At 52.0% G+C, this 12469-nt stretch overlaps 1 pseudogene; it reads right to left on the bottom strand.

The window, feature by feature from the left end:
* LOC128945469 (zinc finger protein 208-like) overlaps positions 1-12469 on the bottom strand; it is a 304103-nt pseudogene that overhangs the window by 101486 nt on the left and 190148 nt on the right.

The following is a 12469-nucleotide window of genomic DNA, read 5'->3' as shown; positions in this document are numbered from 1 at the left end:
TGATCAAAGGGGTTTGTGGATGTTCCCTGTTTGCGGGGACACAAACTGGAACCCGCTGGAGGAGGGTGTACCCCCTTGCTGCAGCCCCAGCCCTCAGGCAGAGCTCAGCCAGGCAGAGAACACCCTCAGATGTGGCCTCATTTTTGAGCACACCTGAGCCCCTCGAAATCTCCATCCCCATTTTGGGTTAACCTGAGCTCCTGGATATCTCGGACCCCATTTTTGGAGCTGTTTTGGGCATGCAGGTTTTGTTAGCAGGGAGGTTTCAGGGCTGGGTTTGAGAAAAGCTGCTGGAAGCTTCCTCATGTCCCACAGAGTCAATCCCTGGTGCCTGAATGATGGAGATGCTGCATGCAGAGATTCATGGGGATGCAATGATTCACCCGCAGCCGCTGGAGAAGCCATGCTGGAACATGGGGGTGCCTGACAGGAGGCTGTGTCTATGGTTGAAAGGTGTAGCTGGTGTGTGTATATTAATGGTATAAGGAAGGGTAAGACCAACTGTTGCCACATTTCTTTTCACAGAGAAAAGCAAGGCACAATTCTTCCCAAGAATATTTCTGGGTTTCACATTCTCTGAACATCAGAGAAAAAAACCATAATTCTCATTTGCTGTGCCTGTGTTGTGCAAAAGTAGAATGTAACATGGAGACTGTTTATCCAAAGTGATGGTGTTTTGTTTCCTAGACCTATCAGGGCCAAGCGTGTGTGTGAGTTGGGACTGTCAGCTGACAGTCACGGGATGAGTGCAGTGAAGTGCAGTTGTGTGCAGAGTGACTGCTTGGCAGATTCAGTTTAGATATAATGTATATTGTATAGAACAATATAGTATAATAAAGTAATTAATTAGCCTTCTGATATCCATGCAGTCAGATGAATCATTCCTCTCCTTTTTGGGGGGGCCTTTGATTCGATAAGTGGTGACCGCAGACGTGTGCTGTAGCCTGGACTGCAGAACCAGGACCCTGAATTTGGGCGGAGTTGGCGGCCAGACCGAGCACAGAAGAATCTGCCGAATCCTCCCAGAAGCGTGTCCGGATCCTTCGCGGGACAGGCGGGAGAAGCCGCGGACAGCCTTTAGGACCCAGCGGAGTCCAGCCGCTGAAACGGGACACTGCCGCCTGCTTTCCCCTTTCCTGCGTCTCCCTAGGTGGAGGCTCGGTCTTTTCCGGCCGAGTTTGGCCCCCCAGCCTTAAAGGCGAGGGCTGGGGAAGCCCTTCTGGCAGGCACAGCCCGACTGGGGGGACCTTGACTTTAGGAAGAAATGTCTGTAGACATCAGCACTTGATTTGCGGGGAGAGAGAGAGTCACTTTTAGGATATGGAGAACCTGGTTTGTGACCACGGAGTTCTCGTGCCCTCAGAGAAACTTTACGAGTTTGGTCCCTCCTGTTGCCAAGACACTCGCAGCACGGCGGGGCCGGGTCGTGAGAACAAAGACCCCCACCATGGGCCGGGTCTGGTTTCCTTGGCCCGCCCAACAAGGAGGGGCTCAGGGACATGGAACAGAAATAGGAACGGGGAAGGAGTCAATGGGGTCTAACAGCTTTTTGAGTGAAGCTTCTTGCGTCTCCTAAAAACCAGGGAATGCCCCCCCAGGGTGTCCACAGTGGCAGGTGGAGGTGACCCCACACCAGGGGAGGTTTCCAGCAGCACCAGGAGCTGGTGGGTCCAGTCACCATTGGGGACCACATTAGGGGTCAGCACGTGCCCCAAGAGCTCCTGCTGGCCCTGGAACCATCCCAGCTGCACCTGTGCAAGGTGAAAAATCCATCACAGAGCAGAGTAGGCAGCTGGGGCTGGCCTGGGAGCTCCAGGGCACCAGTGAGGTAGACACGCTGGGGGGCACTGGGAGAGAGCAGGGAGACACGGGGGGCGTGGGGAGAAAGAGGGTGCAGGGCTGTTGTGGCACTAAGAGGGACTGGGAATGGAATGGGGTGGCACTAAGCGTGAGTGGAGCAGGTTGGGGAGCACTGAGGGGGCAGAGGCAGATCTAAGTTAACTGAGAATGAACTGGAAATGGACTGGGAGGGATGGAGGGAATCCTAGGGACTGGGCTTGAACAGGAAGGGACGGGGACTGAACTAAGCAAAATAGATTGAGACTTGGATGACCTGGATGAGAACTGGAAGGCACTGGACAGGGACAGATGGAGGACACTGGGAGGGGCAGGGAATGAAGTGAGAAGCACTGGGAGTGTGAGGATCTCTGCATCCCCATGGATGTCTGTGGAGGGTCAAAAATGGGACATCACACCATGATCAATGTGATCAAGTGGAGCCGATTTATTGCTCAAATAAGTCACATTTATACCATGTTCTACTGTTCACGCACCGTAAGTGAATACATGATTGGGTCTGTGCATGCGTCTCAAGCTGTCAGCTAATTGTTTAGTTTTCTTTCTTCATGCGCTCTGCTGTGGCTTTTAGTTCTGTCTTCATACCCTGCCTTCCATCCTGGACTCGTTTACTCCTGAGTACGCTCTTCCTCTTTCGTGTCCTTAAGGCCACTGCGACCTCCTGCTCAGTCTCAATGAAGGCTGGGTTGTGCACACGCCCACAGTTCTGCAAGAAACCCTCAACAGATGTCCAGGGGCTGTGGGGGGGGGTCTCTGCATCCAGCACCTCCATCTTTGGAACCACCAGGGATTGGCTCTGCTGGACATTGAGGAAGCTTCCATAGCTTCTCTCAGAACCCACCCCTGGAGCACCCCCGCTACAAAAAACAGGCTGTGCAAACCCAAAACAGCTCTAAAAATGGATATTCAGGAACTCAGGTGAACTCCAAGATGGGTATTGAATTGTCCAGGGGCTCAGGTGTGCCCATAAATGAGGCCCCAGGTGAGGGCATTCTCTGCTTGGCTGAGCGCTGCCTGAGGGCTGGGGCTGCAGCAAGGGGGACACCCTTCTCCAGCCGGGATGTCCCACAAACAGGGGAGCCCCACAAGCTCCTCAGAACCCCGGAGCTGGGCTGGTCCTGCCAGAATGCTGGGAGCCACCAAAACTGCTCCGTCCTTGCCTTCTGCAAAGGCACAGGGAGAGGAAATACAAGGAAAGGGCCAGGAGTGCAGAGAACCACCGGGAGACATCCCATCATGAGCACCAGCACAGGCAAAACAGACCCAGCCTGGGTACAGGGAGTGAATTTACTACCAACCAAATCACAGCAGGACAAGGAGAAGGGAAAGAAATCTCTCCAACACCTTCCCCCCACAAAATGGAGATTATGCAGAACAGGGGTCACCAGAGCTCTTCCCAATGGGGGTCACTGGGGACCATCCACTGTGGATCCTCCCATGGGAGCTGAAGCAGCGCGCTTCAACGAGTCCCAGAGAGCAACCTGCGCTTTCAGGGCCTGGAGCACGCTTGCTAAAGGAGCTGGCAAAGGAGGGGAGGGACAGGTCTTTCTTTGGAGATCTGAAAGCCCTTTATTGGCAGGAAGAGGGCCCAGGGAAAAGACCCAGAGGGGTTGGGGACACAGGGTTAAATATGGAAAAAGGGGCGGACTTGAAGGCCAAGAACCAATGGAAACAGGGAAAAGTGGTGCAGAGGAAGGGCAGTAAACTAGGGGAACCAATGGGATAACAAGAACGGAACACTGCAGCAAACTGGGGCCAATGTAATCAGGCGAGGGAAGAACATTCTAGGGGGATACAAATATAATAAAAAGGGGCTGAACAGGGGTAATGTCAACTGGATAAACCAATGAAATTTAGCACATTACATGTGTCTGCAGAGGCCTATGGGAGGGAGGCTCCTCTAACCCTAACCTCAGAGGAGTGTTTCTCCTTGCTTGTTTCTGCCCCTCCAGAACTGAGGCGTTACAGCCCCACTGGCAGGCCCCTGAGTCTCCACAGGGGATGGAGTTGAAGCAGTTCACGAAGCTCTTCCTGCACTTGGAACACTCGCAGGGCTTCCCTTACTGGTGCGTCCGTTGGTGTTGAGTCAAGCCAGAGCTGCTGGAGAAGCTCTTCCCACACTCCCCACACTCGTAGGGCCTCTCCCCGGTGTGGGTGCGCCGGTGCAGGGTGAGGTGGGAGTTGCGGTTGAAGCCCTTCCCGCAGTCGGGGCAGCGGAAGGGCCTCTCGTCTGTGTGAGTGCGCTGATGCAGGAGGACGTGGGACTTGCTCCGAAACCTCTTCCCACACTCGGAACACTCGTAGGGCCTCTCACCAGTGTGGGTCCTCCGGTGCCGGATCAGGTCGGAGTGCCACCCGAAGCTCTTCCCACAGTCCAAGCACTCATAGGGCTTTTCCCCAGTGTGGATCCTCCGGTGTTCCATCAGGCTGCAGCTCTGTCTGAAGCTCTTCTTACACAAATAACACTCATAGGGCCGTTCCCCAGTGTGGATCCTCAGGTGCCGGATCAGGTTGGAGCTGTCTCTGAAGGTCTTCTCACATTCCCCACACTTGTAGGGTTCTTCCACCTGTTCTCCAGTGTGGATCATCCGGTGCCGGAGCAGGTGGGAGTTGCGGCTGAAGCCCTTCCCACATTCCAAGCACTTGTGGGGCTTCTCCACCAGCTCTGAGCTCTGGCTGGACCTCACACCACCTTTCTGGCACATAGGGGGTTTTTCCTTCTTGCAGCTCCCTGGGCTGGGTTTGCAGCCCCTCCTCATGCTGCATCTCTGGGGCTCTTCCTTCTCCTCCATTGGCCCAAGGATTGGGAAGGACAAATCTTGGTCTGGGGGGAGGAAGAAGAGGTGAACACCTTAGGCTGGGGTTCCTCCTACCCAAGTTCCTCTCAGAAAGTGACCAGATATTATGTGTCCATAAAAATCTCCAAAACACAAAGGCTCAGCCCCCAAAAAAATCCTCACAGGAGATTCACCTCTCTTGTTTCTCCACTCTGGGTTTTGGGGTTTCCCTTCCTTTGGCTGATCGGGTTCCTGTGGCTCCTCTATCCTGGGGTCTTGCTTACAGATGACCCAGGGTATTTGAGGGTCCCAGTGGTCCCTTCTCCCCTGACTCCCTATTAGAGGGTTCCATGGATGTCGGGATCTCTAGCTGGTCAGAGTGACCCCGAGAAAAATTCGAAAGTCTTTTTTCCCAGCCCGGTGCTTGAAGGAGTCAGGGCTCTTCATTTCTCAATCTCAAGGTTGCTTATTTTATCTATAAAAAATTTTCTCCTGGCCTGCCGAGGTCAGCTCAGCAGGACAGTTCCAGGCACTCTGCCTGCCCACAGAGCGGCGTTATGTCTTTATACTAGTATGTCTTTATACTAGTATGTCTTTATACTAAAAACTACGTATACAATGTTTACAATAACTTTCCAATACCTATCACCTATGTTAGACAGCGAGCTTCTACTCTAAACCAATCTAAAAGTGCCAACATCACAGCGGAAGATGGAGGCCAAGAAGAAGTAGTAGAAAGGCTGGACACACCCACACTTGCCTCCTGAACCCCCATATTAAAAATCCCAAAATCAACTTTTCCACCCCGTGATAACTTCACTACATTCAACTTCAACTGTTGTGGCCTGCTGATCTTCATCTAAGGTTGGTAACTTGCTCCATGGGTCATAATCAAAACCACAGGGGCATCTGGGCTCTGTGCCAGGGTCTCTGAGACCCCTGGCAGGGGTCTTGGCTGCTCAGGACAGCCAGAGGGATGTCCTGGGTTGTGACACATGGATCCCAGGAGTCCCCCAACTCCAGAATCTTCTCCTCCCCCCTTCAGGATGCTGTGGGTCCAACAGCTATGGGATTGCCCCTCTCCACTCTCACCACTCCAGGGGTCCTGCAGTTCCCCTCCACCACTCTCCTGGGGGGGCCCAAGACTGATGCGCTCCTTCCACCAGTACCTGGTGATCATCTTGGGGATCGCCAAATATCCCCCCAAAGTGGAATCTGTGATTCAGCTTTCAGGTCCTGCAAGATTCAAACTTTCCCTCCCCCAGAGAACCACAAGGCCTCCCAGGGACCTCTGGAATCTGCCAACTCCAAACACTTCCCCCAGAAGAACCCCTCTGGAGGACTCCCTGATACATTTGGGGCGAGCTCCCCCACCCAGTCACCAGCAGGATGGAAACTTGTGCTTCTCCTTCTGCTCCTCTTCCTGCTCCTCCTTCTCCTCTCCCCCTCCCCTCCTCCTTCATGACCAACCCAGATCCCCCTTTCCCACCCCCCTCTGCCCCACAGCTGAAAAAGCATCACCGGCTGCTGGGTGGGGGGAACCAGCCCAAGGAGCTCCCCAAGGATGGACAGGGAGTTTGGGGAACCGCCCAGCGCGGATCCATCCCCTCCCACAGCCCTGGGGAATCGCTCCAGGGACTGAGTGATGGGGACACAAAGGGAACACCATGGGAACCCCTTTGCTGCTGTCCCCCCCTCCCGTTATCCACCTCTCCTATCCTTTGTCTGTCATCCCCTCTAAATCCCAGCTCCCCTCTGGCTCAGCTTAGGGCTGACCCTCCCCTGTCCCTCACAGTTTTAGTGTCCTAAATGCCCTTTTAAGGCTTCTCCCCCCTTTTCCCATCATATTGAAAAGAATGAGATGAAAGTGTCTACAAAATAATGGTGTGAATCTCCTTTGAGATAGAGGAAGGGACTTGTAGATAAGGAAGTGACAGGAGAAACCATCAGTCTCAGAAAATGTTATTATTTGACGTGACTCCTGCTCAGCCAAGGTCCTGCCAATTCCTGACCCTCCAGAAAAAGAACAAAGACTTAACAGAGGCATTATTATCATAGGTGATAAAAAAGTGGATAATGTTGAGGTAGATTGCACATTCCCCCAGAGGTAATTAAGGACACGGATACCCAGAGGGGCAATAAGGGAAGTGGAGAAGGGATTTGGACAACAGGGGATGGATGGTGTTGGTGTGCTGGGAAGGGATTGGGTGAAGGGGAGTGTGCAGCAATCTGGTTAAGGCAAGGAGCAGCAAGAGGAGTCTATGTGGTATGAAAAAGGATGATGTAAAGGAGGAGGAAAAGAATGAATTGTGAGGATTTGGAATGTTCAGCACCATCTAATCCTCAAAATTTGCCAGGTGATGCAGGACCAATTACAGATCCTTTTGTATCCCCGGTTTCCAGGACAGGAAAACAAGGAGGTCAGGGTTTCAGGAGGTTTCTCTGTGGGGGGCAGCGGCAGCCCCAGGCGCAGAGCTGCGGCACCGGGAGCACGGGCTGGGGGCCTGTGGGCAGCTGCGGGGCCGGGCCGGGGCTGTGGGGCAGCCGGGGCTCAGCGCCGGGCGCTGCCTGACCCCACCAGCCCCGGGCAGGGCCGGCAGCGGCCCCCGGCCCCCAGGAGGCTGCGGGACGCCCCGGCCGCTGCCCGGCCCCGTGGAGCTGCCGGCCCTGCCCGCCGGGGGCGCCTTTGGACACTGCGGCAGGACAGGGAGCGGCTCTGGGCTACGGGCTGGGGAGGGCACCCTGAGCACAGGGAGGAGGAGCAAGGAACACCTGGGAAAGGCGGATTGTACACGGAAAGATCAGGATTTTCTTTTAATGATTTCGTTTGGGTCACTTGAGAAATGAATGATTTTGGAAAAAACTTGGCAGCTTTCAGAGGATGAGCACCCACAGGCACTGAGGGGGCTGCAGGAGGGGCACAAGAAGGCCCTGCAGCACTTGGGCACAAAGGCACAGCAGGTGAATTCAAGAAGGGAGCAGCAAAAGGCCAAGCTGAAGGCAAAGGCCAGGGCACAGTTCCTACAGCCCCTGAGGGATCAACCCCAGGGCCCAAGGGGGCCCCAGCACCCAGGGCACGGCTCGGCCACAAGCACCTGGCAGAGGCATTGCCCTCCTCGGCAGGGGAGAGCCCACCCAAACAGCCCCTGGCAAGGAACCAGGGCTCCAGCTGCAGGGCACAAGGACACTGCAAGCACAGACAGCAGCACCCTCAGGACCAGCAAGTCCACCCCTTGATGGACATGGATTGGCAGGGCTGTCACAGCTCCCATCACACCAGGGACCCTCCACACTGGAGCCCTTGAGAACATTCAGGGTGGGTCTGCATTGAGAGGAGGCATTTCCTGATGGACACAGGGGCCTCTCAATCCACTCTGAATCTCAGATGTAAGGGGGGAAAATTGACAGAAATTCTTTGATTATTCAGAGGGTTAGTGGGAAAAATGAGCAGGTGTGTTTTCAACCACTCAGTACATGTGGTGTACAGGTTCAAAAACATGAATTTTTGCTTGCTCCTAATTGTGATTATAATTTCTGGGAAGGAATTTTATGGCAAATGTGTGAATGCAAATTTATATGGGAAAACTTATTGAATTACTTTAACCATTCCCTATTCCAAGAGAGGGAAGGAAGGGCTCACAGCCTGGTATTGAGTCCTTGTAAAGGCAGAGCTTTTGGAGCCAGGGATCTCTTCCCGCAATGTTCCTATCTTGCCAGTCAAGAAACCAGAAGGATGGACTGCAGAAGAAAAGCAGAATTTTCAAGTGTTAAAATAAAGATTAACTGAGGCGTCCGTGGCCCTCCTAGACAGGGAAAATAAAATGTAAGTGAACGTTAAACAGGGCCATGCCAAAGGAATTCTTCTGCTAAAATGTTTAACCCAGTGGCCAGAGTGGCCTCATTGTCTGCAGAATTGTGTAGCCACAGCTTCCATAGGAACTGAGAGCTGAAAACTGATGACAACAGGAGCTCTTATTGTTCAAGTCTGGCATCAAGGTAAAGCTTTGACAACCAAAAGAGCCTCTAAACGGATGTGCAGGGCTCGGTTATTACAGTATGAAACTTGTTCAGTGGCACAGGAGGATTTAGAACTGAGGACAGGGCAAGGGTTTAACCCAGCCTCCTGTCTGAACAGCCTGGAGAGGGGCTGGCAAGGAACCCAGGACTGCACTCAAGGGACAGAGCTCCAGACCCAGGCTGGGACAGATTGATGGGACATTGCCTGGCCTGAGGGAGAAAATGTGTTTGTGGATGGCTCTGCAAGGGCAGCAGAAGGGAAAAGAGCTACAAGACAGGCTGTTATTAAGGAAGGGCAATCAGACACAGCGCAGGTCACCGCCCCATGCTCAGCTCAACCCGCGGAGCTGTGGGTGCCTGTGAGAGCCTGGCACTGAAACGCCCTGAGCAGGAAGGCTTCAATATCTTCTGCTGACACCATGGCACCTAACAGGGGGGCAAAAGCAATTCTGACTGCTTCAGCAATCACTGCATCAATTATGAAGGTATTTTAAAAAAGAATAATTTCAAATTTAATTTATAAAAAAAAATATTTCTCTAATTGTGCTTCTTTTCCCTTTGCTTTGGGGAAAGGAGTTTTGAATTATTTTTTTATAGGATGTGACAGCATTCAATAGAGATGAGCTTAACATGTTAATAGACTGGGAATAGCCCAAAAGACATCCACAGAGATAATGAGCAGCAACAAAACATCAACATTGCCCAGCAGCAAACAGCAACCAACAGCTACCCCAGACACTGCCCGGGCAGAGCTGGAGACACCTGGGCTGGAAAAGGCTGAGAAGGAAATCCAGGAGTGTGGAGACCGAATTCACATCAGAGGGGAAGGAATCTGGGTCCCATAGGAAACCAAATATTAAGAACAACCCAACTTGTAAACAATGAATATTAAAGCAATGGATTTATATTGGGTCAGACTGTAGAAAGTTTAGGATAAATCTAGTAAAACTCACATGTCATGGAATGATTTTTCTCTACACAGCCAGGCTATATGCAGATGAAATAATTTCTGTTGCACATCCTGGCCAGAATCAAGTAATGCCTTGATTATCTAACACTAAAAATATTGTTGGAGAGTTTTTGTTCTTCCTGCAGATTCAGTGCTAAGATTACAACATCAGAATGTTTTTTTTCTTAACAAACTTACTTTAATATTGTCAGTTACGTTTGGACCAGGGTTCTGAGAACCAATTTTTATTCTTAAGGGAAGTAACAGAAATTTTTATTCCGTTGGGAGGTTTTGTGTATGTGTATGCATAGCCCTTAGTGATGGCAAAATTTTGTTACGGGTTCTTCCATATTCACTTCAGGCTGCCTTTTAAAACCTAGAAGAGCATTAAAGGTGACCCTTTAGCTGTAAACAGTTAACAGAATATTGTTTAAAAAAAGCAGAAAAATAAAAATAGTGGAGGGGAGGGAACACATGAGATACCAGATTGCTGCACTGGAACACAAGGTTCAGTTTAACACTGCTGAGCAAAGTGTGGACAATGCACCTGGGTCTCTTGCCTGGGGCAGGAATTGGGCTGATTCCCTCTGCCCCTCACCCCAAGCTCTGCCTGCTGGCACTGATGGAATTTGCACAGCTCAAGGCAGAGCTCACGGGGAGGATATCTGACCCTGCAACACAAACAGGTGAAGCTGCAAAGGGAAACAGCAAATGGAGAATGTTGTGAAAACTTCACTTTAAAAAGTGGGGGGGAATCATCCCGCTGCCCACTCCAACATGTGCTGTCACTGTCTATATGTTATATAGGGTGTATCAGAGCACTGGGGATTTTTGCTACCAAAAATTCAGGGAAATCGGTTGGGAATCCAAGGATTTGATGATTTAATTAGAGAAAAGTGGTCAATTGATTTAGCCCTGGCTCCTGAGGAAGTGCCCAAAAATGGGGAAAAGATGAATGGCCAGCAGAACAAATCCTACAACACCATGGACCAGCCCCTGGGAACCCGAACCAATTCATATCAGGAGCCACAGAACCCATTTCTCATTTCCATGGCATCATTAGATTACAAGCTGTCCTCGCAATAATAACCAACCAGACAGCTCCAGCTCCTGACCTTCCTGCTGCCCAATCCACTGAAATGAGGAACACAACACTTCACCATGGGATGGGATCAGATCATCTGTTAGCAGAAAAAGGAGGAGTTTGTGGAAAATTAAATGACTCAAACTGCTGTTGGCAAATATATGACAAAGGAAAAGTGGTGAAACAGAAAACAAAGGAAATAAGACAGCAGCTCAGGCACCAATCCAAACGTGGAAAGAATGGGAATGGGACACGGTTTTGTGGCTCCCTGGCAGACCATGGGTTAAACAAATGCTGTTTCTCCTCTGATGTGCTACAGTAACTCTCATCTTTTCACCATGCACCATACCTTGAGAGTGCTGCTCATTCAGAAGGTGAGCAAGGGGATTGTTATAGATGGGTAATATGACGATTGGCTCTTGGAATTAAGGGATGAATATTTTGTGTATGTTAAGAGAAGCTTTGCTGATGTATGGTTACGTTATTTTTGTTTGTAATTTGGACAACCTCTGTTCTTCTTGCTGTCCCCCATCCCCTCCTGTACTGTTGCCACTGGAGAGCCTCGGTCGTCAGGGTTGTTGGGGTGACCTGGAGGGAGGGCGGCACATGTGCCCCTTGCATGGGGCAGGCAGAAATGGGGAACACCGCACCTCCAATCGAGCTGCATGAATTTCCCCATCAATGACGGCAAGGAAGAGCTGACTGGCATTTGGGAGGTGCCAGGGTTGACTGATGAGACACCAGCGTAGAAAAGGTGGAGCAGCCATTTGGTGGATGAGCATCTGGCAGATAGCTATGCTGGCAGCACTCCCCCTTTTACCTTATTCAGTCCTTTCTTGTGTTTGTTTTAGTTTAATAAAACTTTAAAATTTTAAAGTGAATGGTCATTTCTCACAGGTGGCAGCCTGTGATCAGGTGGCAGCCAGGCCTCCTGATCAAGAAATGCCTACGAAATGACAGGGAATGAGGTAATTGAAAATAATCCCTAAACGAAAGAGGACCCAGTTAGAAAAAACAAGTCAATGTGAGAATCGGCTTGGAGATAGGGCCAGTGACTTGTAGTAACGGGAGAAACCACCAGTCTCAGAAAATGTTACTAATTAACACAGACTGCTGCTCAAACTAAGTCCCGCTGAATTCCCGAGCCTCGAGACGAAAAAAGACTTAACGGAGCCACGAATATCGGATGTTATATGGGGGGAAGGGTTTGCATCTTCAGGGAGACATGCAGTTCGCGGATCAGGAAGTCTGAACCATCCAAGTACCTCAGCCAGCGGGCAAAGGGAGAGGGAGATGAGCATGGGGAAATATAAAGGAGCCTGCATTCAAGAGACACCTGAAGGAAATTGCCCACGGCCTCTCCCTCTGCTCAGCAATAAAGTCACTTTTACAGGACTCCTCTGTCTCCTCCGGGCACAGAAACCTCCGGCCACGGGAATTTCCCCGCACAGCCCCGGGCACGGGGCAGCCCCCTCTGTCCCAGCCACAGCAACCGGGCCCAGCCAGCGCTGCTCCGGCAGCGGCTCCTGCCCCGGCAGCGGCCGCAAGGAGACCGCGGGCAGCCGCTCCCGCAGCGCCCTCAGGCCAGCGGCAACACGGGCCGGACACGGCACAAAGAACCCGCCCGAGCCCCCTGCCGCCCCCGAGGCCCGCAGCCAGCCCCGAGCCCCCGCACAACCCAGCGCGGCTCCCACCTGCGCTGCGGCCGCCTCCGAGCTCCGCCGCCGCCTCACCGCGCTCCGGCCGCTGCCGCCGCTCACGGACCCGCCCACACGCTCCGCCAAT

Source organism: Melozone crissalis, unplaced genomic scaffold (assembly GCF_028551555.1).
Source record: "Melozone crissalis strain CALT ecotype California unplaced genomic scaffold, PUWL_Pcris_2 ptg000066l_1, whole genome shotgun sequence".
Taxonomy (NCBI): Eukaryota; Metazoa; Chordata; class Aves; order Passeriformes; family Passerellidae; genus Melozone; species Melozone crissalis.
Note: the sequence above shows the minus strand (reverse complement) of the source record. Positions and strands in the feature narration are given on the sequence as shown.